The sequence below is a fragment of the Cannabis sativa genome, chromosome 2, assembly GCF_029168945.1.
Source record: "Cannabis sativa cultivar Pink pepper isolate KNU-18-1 chromosome 2, ASM2916894v1, whole genome shotgun sequence".
Taxonomy (NCBI): domain Eukaryota; kingdom Viridiplantae; phylum Streptophyta; class Magnoliopsida; order Rosales; family Cannabaceae; genus Cannabis; species Cannabis sativa.
Genome location: NC_083602.1, coordinates 63,887,754 through 63,900,395, shown reverse-complemented (window position 1 = coordinate 63,900,395; position 12,642 = coordinate 63,887,754). Strand labels below are relative to the sequence as shown.

The window sequence follows — 12,642 nt, the reverse complement described above, 5'->3', positions numbered from 1 at the left end:
ATGGGTAAAGAGTTTTAAAATTCTCCCACTCAATTAAGGTAGTGTGATACATTATCAAAGAACTTTATTGGTATCATTATCTATTACACTACTACAAAAAGTACAATTCTCGTCGGTTTTTAAGTGTCATATAAAGAATTTGCGTCGGTTTAAAAAACCGACGTATATACCGTAGACGCAAATAGTTTTTTATTAGCGTCATTTTTTAAATGACGCAAAAAACAATTAAATTCATTTAAAAACTGACGCAAAATATACACTCTTCTTATTCATTTTCAGCGTCAGTTTGAAAATGACGCAAAATCGTTTGTGGCATTTTAAAACTGTCACTAAAAATTTATAGCGTCGGTTTTAAAATGACATATAAATTGCTGAAATACTTTTATTTTTAACTTATTGCGTCAGTTATAAAATGAAGCATAAATGTATGTAAAGAAAAATTGCAAATTTTCATGCATTTTTTCCTCTTGCATTTTTAAATTTTAAAACGATTTTATATAATAGTAAATACATGATACAAAAAAAATTAAAACAACGTTTATAAAACTTATATAAAATTAGTAATTAATTCTATTAACTAATTGCATAATACCAAAATTGTTAATAGAAACGATCCTAAAATTTATATTCCATGTATCATAATAACTAACTAGAAACTAATTACATAATGCAAAAATTAATAGCAACAATCATAAAATATACTATAACAAAGAGTAGTAACCTTGTACTTAATAATTCAAAAAATAAGGTCCAAGAATAATTTTATCTCAAAAATTATAGAAAGCATACTTCGCTTGTAGATTTGCAAGGAAATCTCATCTGAACCCTTCTAAAGTTGAAACTTCTATCAATCGTAGAATCCATCAACGTTTATTAACATCATATATCGTGTCCCATCAGCTTTCCAAGTTGCATAGTAATATCGTTGCCTCAACAGCTGTATGTTATCCCTATAGTCATTGAAAAGGAAAAACTAAATATCCAAGTCTCAAATAAATGTTACCAAAATAGAATGGCGCAATAAGTAAAAAACTCAAAATTACAAGAAATACAGTACTAGATAGCCAGCATAATCTACTCCACCAAACTGACTGAATTCTAATTAATCATAAGGATATTGTAAATTACTTCTCCTGGTCGCAAATGGATTACAATACCATTACCTTATAACTCCTACTAAAAGAAAGAAAACAAGCAGACTGTAAAACTTCCATATTCACTCTATTTCTGCTATAGTCTTGTATATGTGGAAAGGTTGTGAGGTAGTGAGCTAGAGAACCAGTGAAAAAAAGCACAAGATCATAAGCAATCATAGTTTGCCGCAAGTATTTTTGCATTTGTATTTTTTAATTCTTTTTCACTATTACATACATATACATATATTCTTATCAAAGCATTTCGAATCTCTCTGAAAAAAAAAGTTGGGTGCGTGGGAGTGCTAAATGAATCAATATAATATGCTCTCTGTAATAAGTAGGAGCACATGGCCAAGAAAAAAAAAGAGTGTCCTATCCTTGTGTTAATGCAGCTAATTATGAGGTTAATGATATAATCATGTGATTGAAGGGTAGTAATTACATATAATTGAATGAAAACTTGGTTTTCATCACTAGTAAACTTGAATGGACAGTTTTGTCCCATGCCAATAATATTATTCATTCATTACTCTATGATCCTAAATATATGACCATCATTACTTCATAATGGATAGGATATTACTTTTATGTTTATTTAAATAGATTTTTTGGTGCTCACCGAGAGATACCCAAAAACCTCTATGGCATTATCAATCTCTATACACATATATTCATTTTTCTACAGCTAAGCTAAGCTAATCAATATATATATTAGCTCTATCACTTTGATTAAGACTACTGAAAGAATACTGTAAACAATTTTTTTCTTCAAACAGTTGCAAAACTGTTCACCTAATTTTCCAACCTTTACATGAACAACTCATGTTTTTTTTTAAAATAAAAGTAATTAAATTTATAGTACCTACAAAAGACCAACCATGTCATGATTAAAATGTTATATAAGTATAAAATCAGAAACTTTAATATCTGGTATCATAGAAAAGAAAATTGAAACTACATAGATTAATTCACTTTCTTTCAATGATATGTTTATGTTTAGTCATGCAATCCTGCAATCCTGCAACCTGTGCATGTGATCTTGATTACCTCTATCATGGAGTGATGGAGAAAAATATAAAAAGGTGCTACAAGCTAAAGAGTATACAGCCAGTAGACATGTTCCCACACACTCCTCATATCGAATGCATATGTTTATTGGAGATCTGTGATAATCCTACCTGATTACTAAAATTCATTTTTCTTATAAGTGCTGAGACTTAATTTTCCACTTGACTTTCCAAGAGGAGTTAGGCAAGTTTCAGATAACATCAATAGTCTTTCCCACTCTCTAAATGGAACAACTCATGTTTTATCAATAATTTTGTTTTGCATTGAGTTAAAGAGTTTGTGATTTTTTTTTTTGTAATATTACAAGAAGTGGTAGTAGCTAGCTATAGTCATAATTGCCGATTCTAAGACAAATCTTAAAAGTTTAGTTCTGTATATACACTCAATAATTTACTCTTCCTTTCCTATTGGTAAAAAGTTGAAAAAGGTAACAAGATTAGCATATAAATTACAAGAGAATTACCATGATGATAGAACAAATTATTTCAGCAAATAAATTTACACCTATTAACTAATCATATCAGGAAATTATTATATGACAAAAAGAATAAACACTAAAATTGACATGTGCTTTTTTATACTAAGTCTCCACTGCTGAAATAAACTTTGTTCACCAATATGACAAAAAGAACAGATTTTGTTTTCTAATTTTTTAATTAAAATGTTGTTAAACAGCCTACTACTTGATTAATTACTTTGTAAGGATAATAACATATATTTGCCACGATTCAAATTTTAGGTGCAGACGTTTGAAGAGTCTTTTGGTGTTTTCTTTTTCATTTTAAATATCATTTTGAAGTTTATGCTCTAATAAAATGGGACCCAATCAGAAATGAGAACAAAAAAAAGAAAAACGGCTTATTAAGAAATCCCAAAACACAAGTGTAACAACCGGACTTACTTGAGAACCTGCTGAAGTTGATTCTAATGGCGCCTCGCCTCCACCTCTACGTTTGCCTCTAGTGCAGAAGCCCTAGGATCAGTCCCACAAATTTCGGGATAAAATATGAAGACCACTACAAGTAAATAATATAGAAACCAACTTAAAAGTGCACTAGAATATAGGATAAAAGAAATACATTATCCCACAAAGGCAACAATCAAAATATACTAATTGTTTTTTGAGTGATGAGTAGTCCAATTATTAATCATTAATAATCAAGTGAGGGAACCGAAACTAATTTTATCCACATATACTATCACTATCTCATTTCCAGCTCCAATCTAAACAAATCAAATAACCCATTTCCAGAGCCTATATATCATTCTACTCATTTCCAGTCTAAAAGAACTTATCCAATTCATAACTAAGAAAATCAACAAAAATGGTTGTTACGGATCATACCAAGGTTTTTTTTCCAAAGTCTTGGTGAACTGATTCAACTGTGGTGAAACCTTCAACCTCTGCTTAAGGATTCTCTTCTTCCTTCCGAGCCGAATTTTCGTTGGCCATTTGACAAATTTGTTTAAATCCCTCTTCGTGGGCAAAGCTCCTCCAATACCGAAGCCATGGACGCTTCTGAAATAGTGGATTCAAAACATTCTCTTGTTAGCCAAATACAAAATTAAAATGCGCAAACAAGCAATGTTTCACTCAAAATTTTGGGCTGGATTTGAAGGGGTTCATGTGGAAAGTTTCGAAGGGGACGATCGAAATTAAAGGACGAGAGGCTGATTTTCGAGAGGACGACCGACAGGATGAAGGCTGGTTTTCAGAAAGCATTGGTCGGATTCGAAGGGGACGATCGGAAGGGACGAGGGTGGTTTCGCCAGAGCATTCGAAGAGTTTAGGTTTTGGATGTGTATGAACAGTAGTGGTGATGTGTTTGTTGTGTTATAGGGTATTTATTAAATTAGCGTCAGTTTATATTTCTCACAAATTCATTTTGCGTCTCTTTTAAACCCTTGAAAAAACAATAATAGACATTTACTAACAGACGCTAAATAAAAGCAAGTTTTTTAAAAATTTTGCTTTATTGCGTCTGTTTTACTTTTACCGTCATTTTACCAAATGACGCTAATTAAATATTATTAAGCCGTTTTTTAAACAGACGCGTCCTATACTTTGGGTACTATTCACGTCGGTCAACGCTATGAATAGTAGCGTTGACCGACGTGAATAGTGTAATTTGTAGTAGTGTTACAACATTAAATCTAAACTGGAACATGTAATCAAGATCAAGCATTTATTCTGATAATAGCTAATTCATTATATTGCTTCCATGTTTAAAGAAAAAAAATATGTGTTTACAGGGAGTATTGTGGTATAAAGTCCACCCCTAAGTATATAGAGATTATGATCCACCCCTAAAGGTTATAGAGATCATGATTCTCTAAGTGTTATAGAGATTATGTGGAGTTGAATATAACCCAGAGTTCATTAGATATATAAAAGATCGTTGAACTGCATATTATTCTTAACTTTTTCTCCACCCCTATCAGATCAAAAGATCTTTTTATTAAACAAATTCTCAATAATTGTTTTAGAATTAACAATTATTCATAAACATAGAAATAATTTCTAGTGTTTATGTAGTAATAACTCTATGAAGAGTTTAAATAACTATAGAATTTGTATCAATAATAAAAATACATACACATACAAACATATAAATATAATTGGTAATTGTTATTTAAGATAAAGTAGATGAAGCTCAACTCATAAATTGCAATTTATTTGTAAAATAAAAAAAATAAAAAATTTTAAAAAAAAATTGTTTGCAACATTATGAGAAAAGAATAGGGAATAAAAATCCCAAACTAATAATCGAAATCAAAATTGTTCTGAAACTGAATCAATTAATTCAAAAATAAATAAACGAGCTTCATCTTTATCTTGGACGAACTTCACTCCTTTGTCCAGCTGTCCGATTCAACTCACTAAGATAGCACCTGAGTTCAAGCAGCTTGGGCTATAATAAGAAGAAAAACAAATAAACAAGGTTAGTAGTCCATAATTAATAATCCAATTTAATAATGATTCACTAAAACTCATCAGTTTATAGAAAGAAATACCTTGTTTCTTTGCAAGAAGTTTAGGACATTGGGGTTTCCAATGGCCTTTCTCATTGTAGTAGAAACACTTTCCTTTTAGTGTATCACCAGGAGCAGCAGCCTTTTTGTTCTTAACTGTTTTCACAGCTTGAGCTTGCTTCCTGGTATTTTTCCACTTCTTCTTTGTCTTGGGTCTGGAAGTAGAGGCAACGTGTTCCTCAGGTTTGATCGTCCCATTACCATTTCCAGAATTCTGAGGTTTACTCCCTTTCTTCTTGGGTCCTCCAATCAAATTTTCATATGTCTGAAGGTCATTGACTAACGTGTGAAAGTCTTGCTCCTTTTTATTCATGACATAATTTGATGTATAGGGCAGAAAAGCTGGAGTCAGACTATTCAAGATAAGACTTACTTGAGTTGTCTAATCCATTTCACCACCATGATTCTGGGCTTCCTAGAAATAACTTGCCATTTGGAGCAGGTGATCACACACATTATGATGGGTTTCCATCCGTGCATTGATGAATTTCTTTGTCGCGTCAAAGCGAGACTGGATAGATGCCATTCTGAATAGCTCAGTTAACTTCGTCATTATTTCTGCAGTCGTGACAGTGTTTGCAAATCTTGTTTCAAGGTGTCAACCATGCTGGAAAGCATGAAGTATCGAGCTTTATTGTTAGCATTCTGCCAATGCTCGAACTTCTCTTTAACAACTTTAGTTGCATTGTCACCGGGCTGTTCAGGAGACGGCTCAGTTAACACAAACAGGGCACTTTCACCTATGAGAGCAATATTAATATTCTCTTTCCATTTAGGGATGTTAGATCCATTTAGCTTATTTTCAGTCAAGAGTGATAACATGGGATTTGACATGGCTATACAGAATACTACAAAATAATAAATAGAAATCAATTATGGTTTAACACAAAATCTAATTCAGAAATTATTGGCACATAACAAGTAGGAATGACAAGAGAAAATACTAAAACATACAATCCTAAACAATTTCCAAGGTTTTCAACAAACTGATATCAGTGTCCCGTTTAGGAGAGAGTCAAAGCTATCATCCATTGAATAGAGTTGTTAGCTCATCTAAAATAATACACATTCTAGCAACCTTTTATTCGATCGAAAAGAGAATCCGACGTTGTCCCGTTTAGGCGAGAGTCAAGGTCATTCCTATTTCATGAGCTCCCACCATTGTTTCATACTTTTGTAAGTCAAATATAGTCGCCACCATTAGGGTAATCAATACTAATATAAAAACTTACAAATATACTTATCTTTCGAGATTAAACGGCACTAACTTGCTAATGAACGTTCCTCCATTAGGGAGTATTACTCACTAAAACAATAGCTATGTAAAACTAATAATGGAGATCGAATATCTTAATAATAATAAAGCTCATTATTTAAAATGTATTTTCTTCTATTATTTATTTATATATATTCATTAAATTTCAAATTTAGAATAAAACTCTAAATAGAATTTAATTTAATATTTAGAAAATTATACTTAGATGGTTATGAAAATAAATTGAATTATTTCCATCTTAGTATTAATTTTCCAATAAATATTAAGAAAATTATTTAATTTAAGTTGTATTAATTTAAATTAATTTGCAACTCAAATTTAAATTTTCTATAAGAATATATATTGTATTTCGAAAAATTAAAGTATAAAATTATACTATTTTCGAAATACTTAAAAAAAATTACTTGAAAAATACTTCAAGCAAAAATACTAGCTATCTTTGACTAATTAATTCAATTTCTAATAATAATATATTTTAGTTCATTTATTTTAAATTAATCATTTAATGAAAAAATTATTGATTTTAGTTGGTTATAAATTAATTAAAATAATTAATTTACAACTTTAATCTATTTTTCAAGATAAATTCAAAATCATCTTGCATAATCAAATGCAATTTTGAAAATATTGATTAATAAAATAAATAAAATATATTGAAAATTATTCCAATTTAAGTTGTTATAAAAATTTCCAACTTAAAATAATTTTCTATTGAATTAAATATCATGAAAATAATAATATTTAAGTATCATGATGAAAATCAACTTAGATATTTAATTTTTAGTTTAATTAAATGTATTAAATTCAAGAAATAAATAATTAACTATAGAGAAGGCTTAATTATTAATTCTAGTTTAATACTTAGGAAAAATATATACTTAACTTGAATTGTACCAAAATTAATTATAAAACAATTAATTTCACAATCTATGATATTTTTCTATTTTAATATTAGAAATAATAACTAGTCTAGAAATAACTATCTAGACAATATCTCAATTTAACTAAGTATCTTTTCAAAAATTTGAAAAATATCTAATTTAAGTTGTTATTGAAAGAATCTAAAAAAAACTTAAATATTTTCAAATTTAAATTCAATTAAATATCAAAATTAAGTTGTAACCACCTAATTTTGAAAATATTCCATTTTAAGTTTAAAATTAATTTAAAAAATATCTCATGAATCTTCAATAACCAATTCCTAGAATTCCTCAACTTAATTTTAAATTCAAAAAATATTCAAATTTAAGTTGATAAGAAAAATCAGTTAAAAATAACTAATTTATAACTTAAATAGGAATATTTAATGAAATAATTAAAATAAGCTTCAGAAAGAATCTAGTTAGTTAAAATTCTTTATTTAATTAAATACAAGAAAAATACAAATATTTTATCTAGAAATAATATTATAAACTAACAGTGTTTTTCTTAAAATTAACTTTAAAATATTAAAATGAAAATAAATTCCATATATTTTAAAAGTTAATTATGTTGCTAATCAATTTTTATTAGGTTAAACTAATTTAATTAACCTAGTACAGTTATTCAAATTAGGCAAATGGGCCTTCACAATTGGGGTAGTTCGTGTGAGGTGGAGCTGGGTTCAGTATGTCGTACCCACTTCTATTGGCCCCCATCTCTCACATAAGGCCCAAAAGAGAAGAATTTAACCTTAAAATGAACAACTGTTATTAATTGAATAGGCCCAATAAACTAAATGGACCTAAATAAAATCTATCAGGGTGTGACATTTTATTTAGCAACAACCTATATGCATATCTATAACAAAATAAACATATAGGCTCACACAGGCACAAAGATTTGGATGGACCATATCATGTTACTAGGTCATACACAAATGAAAGAAGAATGTAAAATTTACCTGTTACAAATTATTTACTTGACCTATTGACAATTGAACCATGGGTTAAAATCAGATCATTGGATCTGTCAACAAGTTAACCATGGCAATTTAGATCAGGCAATAATAGGTTTTATAAAACTTACATATAAGCTAAAACACATACTCCTGCAACAAGTTGAACTGGATAGTTGGATGTAGGATTTATTTAATTTAAATTAATTAATTTAATTTCGAAAAATAAAATAAATATTAATAAAAAATATTTTCGGATTTTTAAATGAAATAAAATAATATTTAAAATTAAACCTACAATTTTTTTGAAAAATTAGGTTTCAACTAACCTAAATATCATTTCAAAAAAAAAATTTGCTAACCACCTTTTAAATTTCATGTTATTTTATAAATTAAATATTCAATAAAATAAAAAATAATAAATCAATATCCTTTTCTGATTTTATAATTTAATTTAAATAAAAAAAAATAACAAAATTTAAAAGTTAGCCAAAAAAAAAATCTTATCTCTATTCAAAATATCATGATTATAGTAATCTTCTTTTAAATTTAAACAAGGTCAAATTATTTAAAAAAGATAAAAAAAAATTAAAAAAATATCTGACCTTAAATTTAAAAAATAAGATAAAATAATCAAATTTAAAAATAAGATAAAAAAAATTAAGCAAAAAGATAGATTTTTACCTATTTTCAAATTCAAATTACACTAATATCTAAAATTAATTTTAAAAAATTCAAATTAATTTATTTCTGATAATTAGATTTGAAATATGAAAAGTAAAAATCAAAATACAAAACTACACAAAAAATCGGAAGTTAATTCCATGAAATAGCATGAAAAATCAAAGAAAACGAAAAAAAATTGCAAGTGGTACGGACACTATGCATATTGTCCGCCCGCGGAATGGTGAACTTTGGCCGAGGTCCCTCGGCGCAGGAGGCTGCATGCAGCCTCTCCGCGCGCGCATGGGAAAAATTTCAGACAAGTTCTTTGTCCTGACCGAGGAAGCTCGGTCGTGCACCCTGTCTGAGCGTGTGCATCCGAGGGTTGCACCCTCATCCGCGCGCGTAGGGTGGGTGACACCATCCTGATATTTTCCAATTTTCAAAAATTCATAACTAATTCAAATAAAATTGAAATTGATTTCTGTAAAAAAATAAATTGCTTAATTTTTTCCAAACTATCCAATAAAAATAATTTAGAAACAAAATTTTGACTATTTTTCACGAAAATTCACAAACATCAATCAATCATCATATAACACATAGATCAACATGAAACCATCCAAATCACAAACAAATCGTTTTAAGTCCAAATTTCTTGCAAGAAAATCAATTACCATGGCTCTGAGGCCAGTTGTTGGAATTTATTTTACAAGGATCTTAGATCTACTCACAAGTATGTTGTTTAACATCCTAAATATGAACTTTCTAAAACGATAATTAAACACACATAAAGTTAAGGAAACCTTACATTGGTTGCAGCGGAATAACATGTCTCCTTCCACTCAGATCTCTAACTCTTGTATCCTTTCTATCGCAGAGTATTATCAAGATCTGAGTCTGAATGTCCTTCTCTTTGAATTGGATTCTTCACGATCATCCAAACTATGATTGAGGTACCACTTGCTGTGTGTGGGCACTACTCTATCACTATGGTGTTTCGAAATTATGAAGAGGAAAAGAGAGAGAGAGGGGGTCGGCTATAGAGAGAAAGTGGAAGGCTCAGTTTTTCTGAAAGGCAATCTCTTGAATTACTGAATAACCCTTCTTTTAGTGTGAGCCAACACTTTCTATTTATAGGCAACTACTAGGTTTAGGTTAGTAATTATTTGGCATTAAAATAATGAAAATATTAATTGGAAAAAGCAATTCAAGTGGTCGGCCATGGTGTTAATGGGCCCCACATGGAATTTTGCAGTTTTCACAATTTTCATTTCTATTTTATCAAAAACGCCAATTTTCCAATTCTAAAAATTTAAATGCAAAAACTAATTTTTTAATAACTAAAATAGATTATATTATAATATTGTCATTTAACATAATTATTAATTAGACATATAGAGTCTCTTAATTAATAAACGAACCTACAATCTCTTTTCTTTACAATTTCGCCCTTGCTTAGTGAAAATTCACAAATTAGACATAGTCTAACTTTAGAATTATAATTGATTAATCATAAATCAATTACTGAGTCTTACAAGGAGTATGGTCTCAACTAGAATGGGGACCATGGATCTATATTACTGAGCTTCCAATAAGCCGAACCGAATTTACCAAGTAAATTCCCTAACTTATTAATTCCTTGTTGAATCCACTCTTAGAACTTGGAATTGCGCTCTCAGACTAATATAGAGCGCTCTATTTGTTCCACGATATAGATACGCTATCTCATTTAACAATCCTTATAATCTTAATGTGATCAAAGATCCTCTATATAGATTATTTACATCGAGATGAGATATATTTACCGTTTTCACCCCTCAATGTATTTAGCCTCTTAAAACACTTAGCTACCTGTAAATGATGCTTTAGTGATCTAAGATATAGTCACTAAAACAAGAGCTCATCCATTTACTTCTATTTAGCTAAGCTCGAAGGGAATCATCACTTGACTTCTATACACCAGTAGAAGCTATAGATTCCATATTTATGTTCAGCGCTCCCACTCAATCATACTATCATGTTCCCAAAATATACGTATCACCCTGACCCAAACGTAGGTTTAACTAATAAATCAAAGAACATGAATAGCACTCCTGAGATTGAGCCTAAGCATATCAGGATTTAGATTCTTTTAATCTAAGATCAACTAGTGATATTGACTTGGAAAGATGCAAGGGTAAGTTTATAATATCTTGACTAAGTTCAATATCGGTCCAATCCAATGTATACTCCATACATTCGAAACTAGTATACTTTACCAATGTTCTGGAAAGAACATAACACTTACTCCAAGTGTAAGTATACTTCATCGCTGATTATCACATCAGTGTAAATCCAAAACACTGATGAAACAGGGACTTAGTCTTTTGAATCATATAATCACAATCACATTCCACTGTGTTGACAATACTGTAATTGTGAATAAATATATGTTCTGGACTTAACTGATTTTGTGCATATATTAAATATATATATTAAACCATAAGCATGAAAAATTCATGCAAACATAATCACTTCAAATATCTTAAATTGATAACTAATCAGATTGGAATGGGTTTTATTTAGGGCACAAAACCCAACAAACTCCCACTTGTACTAACATAAAACAAGTTGTGCATTCTAATCAATCTGTTGTCTTGATCTTCAGATCAAGTGTAGTATATTTGACTCCACCCAAATTTCTAGAACCACGTTCATAAAACATTATGAAACATCCTTAACTATATGCTTTACTCATCAAGGGATACAGAAATCCTTACTGCTTATTAAGTACATCTGAATAAATAGAAGACATATCTCTCATACTTTAAAATTTGGAATTGAGATAATACAGTGTAGAATTTTCTATAAAAATAACTTTCTGGTAATTTCGAATTTACAAAGTTATAAATCTTCTCTGGTGGAGCTTGAATTATTATAGAAGGGTTTTTACACTCTTTTAGAATAACTCCTCCACCCCCAGAGTAACCACCATCTCAAATTCTTAATGAGTTGGTGTAGATATAAGGATAACTAATATATAGTTCCTTAATATCTAACATATAGATCACTTTCATAAATCTTTCTTGAGTATCTCCTAATGTTCCTTATTTGATTACATCTCAGATGGCTTCCACTCAATAGTAGGTGTCTGGTTAAATAATACTTTTAACCTCTTACTATTGTTTGGAGGGATATCTAGTTGTGACTTATTGTCTTGCTCTGAAACTGTAAGTTTCTTTAAGACTAAGTCATAAACATTGGAGTCTCGTATTTGAAGTGTAAAATACTTGTTAGAGATTAAGCAATCAAATTAAGATACCATAAAATGTTATGAGGATTAGAAATCTTGGCTCAAGTCATTCGAATAGACTATGCAAGAATTCTCCTATCTTATTCTCATAATTTTGATAAGTTATTTCTATCCACATGAATGGTTAGATTTGCTTTCTCAGTAGTGTTCTTAAGTTCCTATCACAAGTGTCAACCAAATGAAGATGGGTAAAGAATTTTAAAATTCTCCCACTCAAGTGTCAGCGAGGCTTACAACTCTGTCGGGTCAGAAGCTAACATTCAAATGAGCCTCGAAGAACTCTTTGTAAATAAGA

The 12,642-nt window shown here is 29.6% G+C and overlaps 1 long non-coding RNA gene across 1 annotated transcript; it reads right to left on the bottom strand.

Annotated features, from left to right (window-relative positions):
- Positions 1-537: 537 nt before the first annotated feature.
- LOC115715757 (uncharacterized) lies at positions 538-3,643 on the bottom strand. The gene is made up of 3 exons (XR_004011433.2): positions 3,550-3,643; positions 3,106-3,220; positions 538-950 (listed from the first exon to the last, which is right to left on the bottom strand). It is a non-coding gene; the product is annotated as an uncharacterized LOC115715757 (long non-coding RNA).
- Between the last annotated feature and the right edge of the window lie 8,999 nt (positions 3,644-12,642).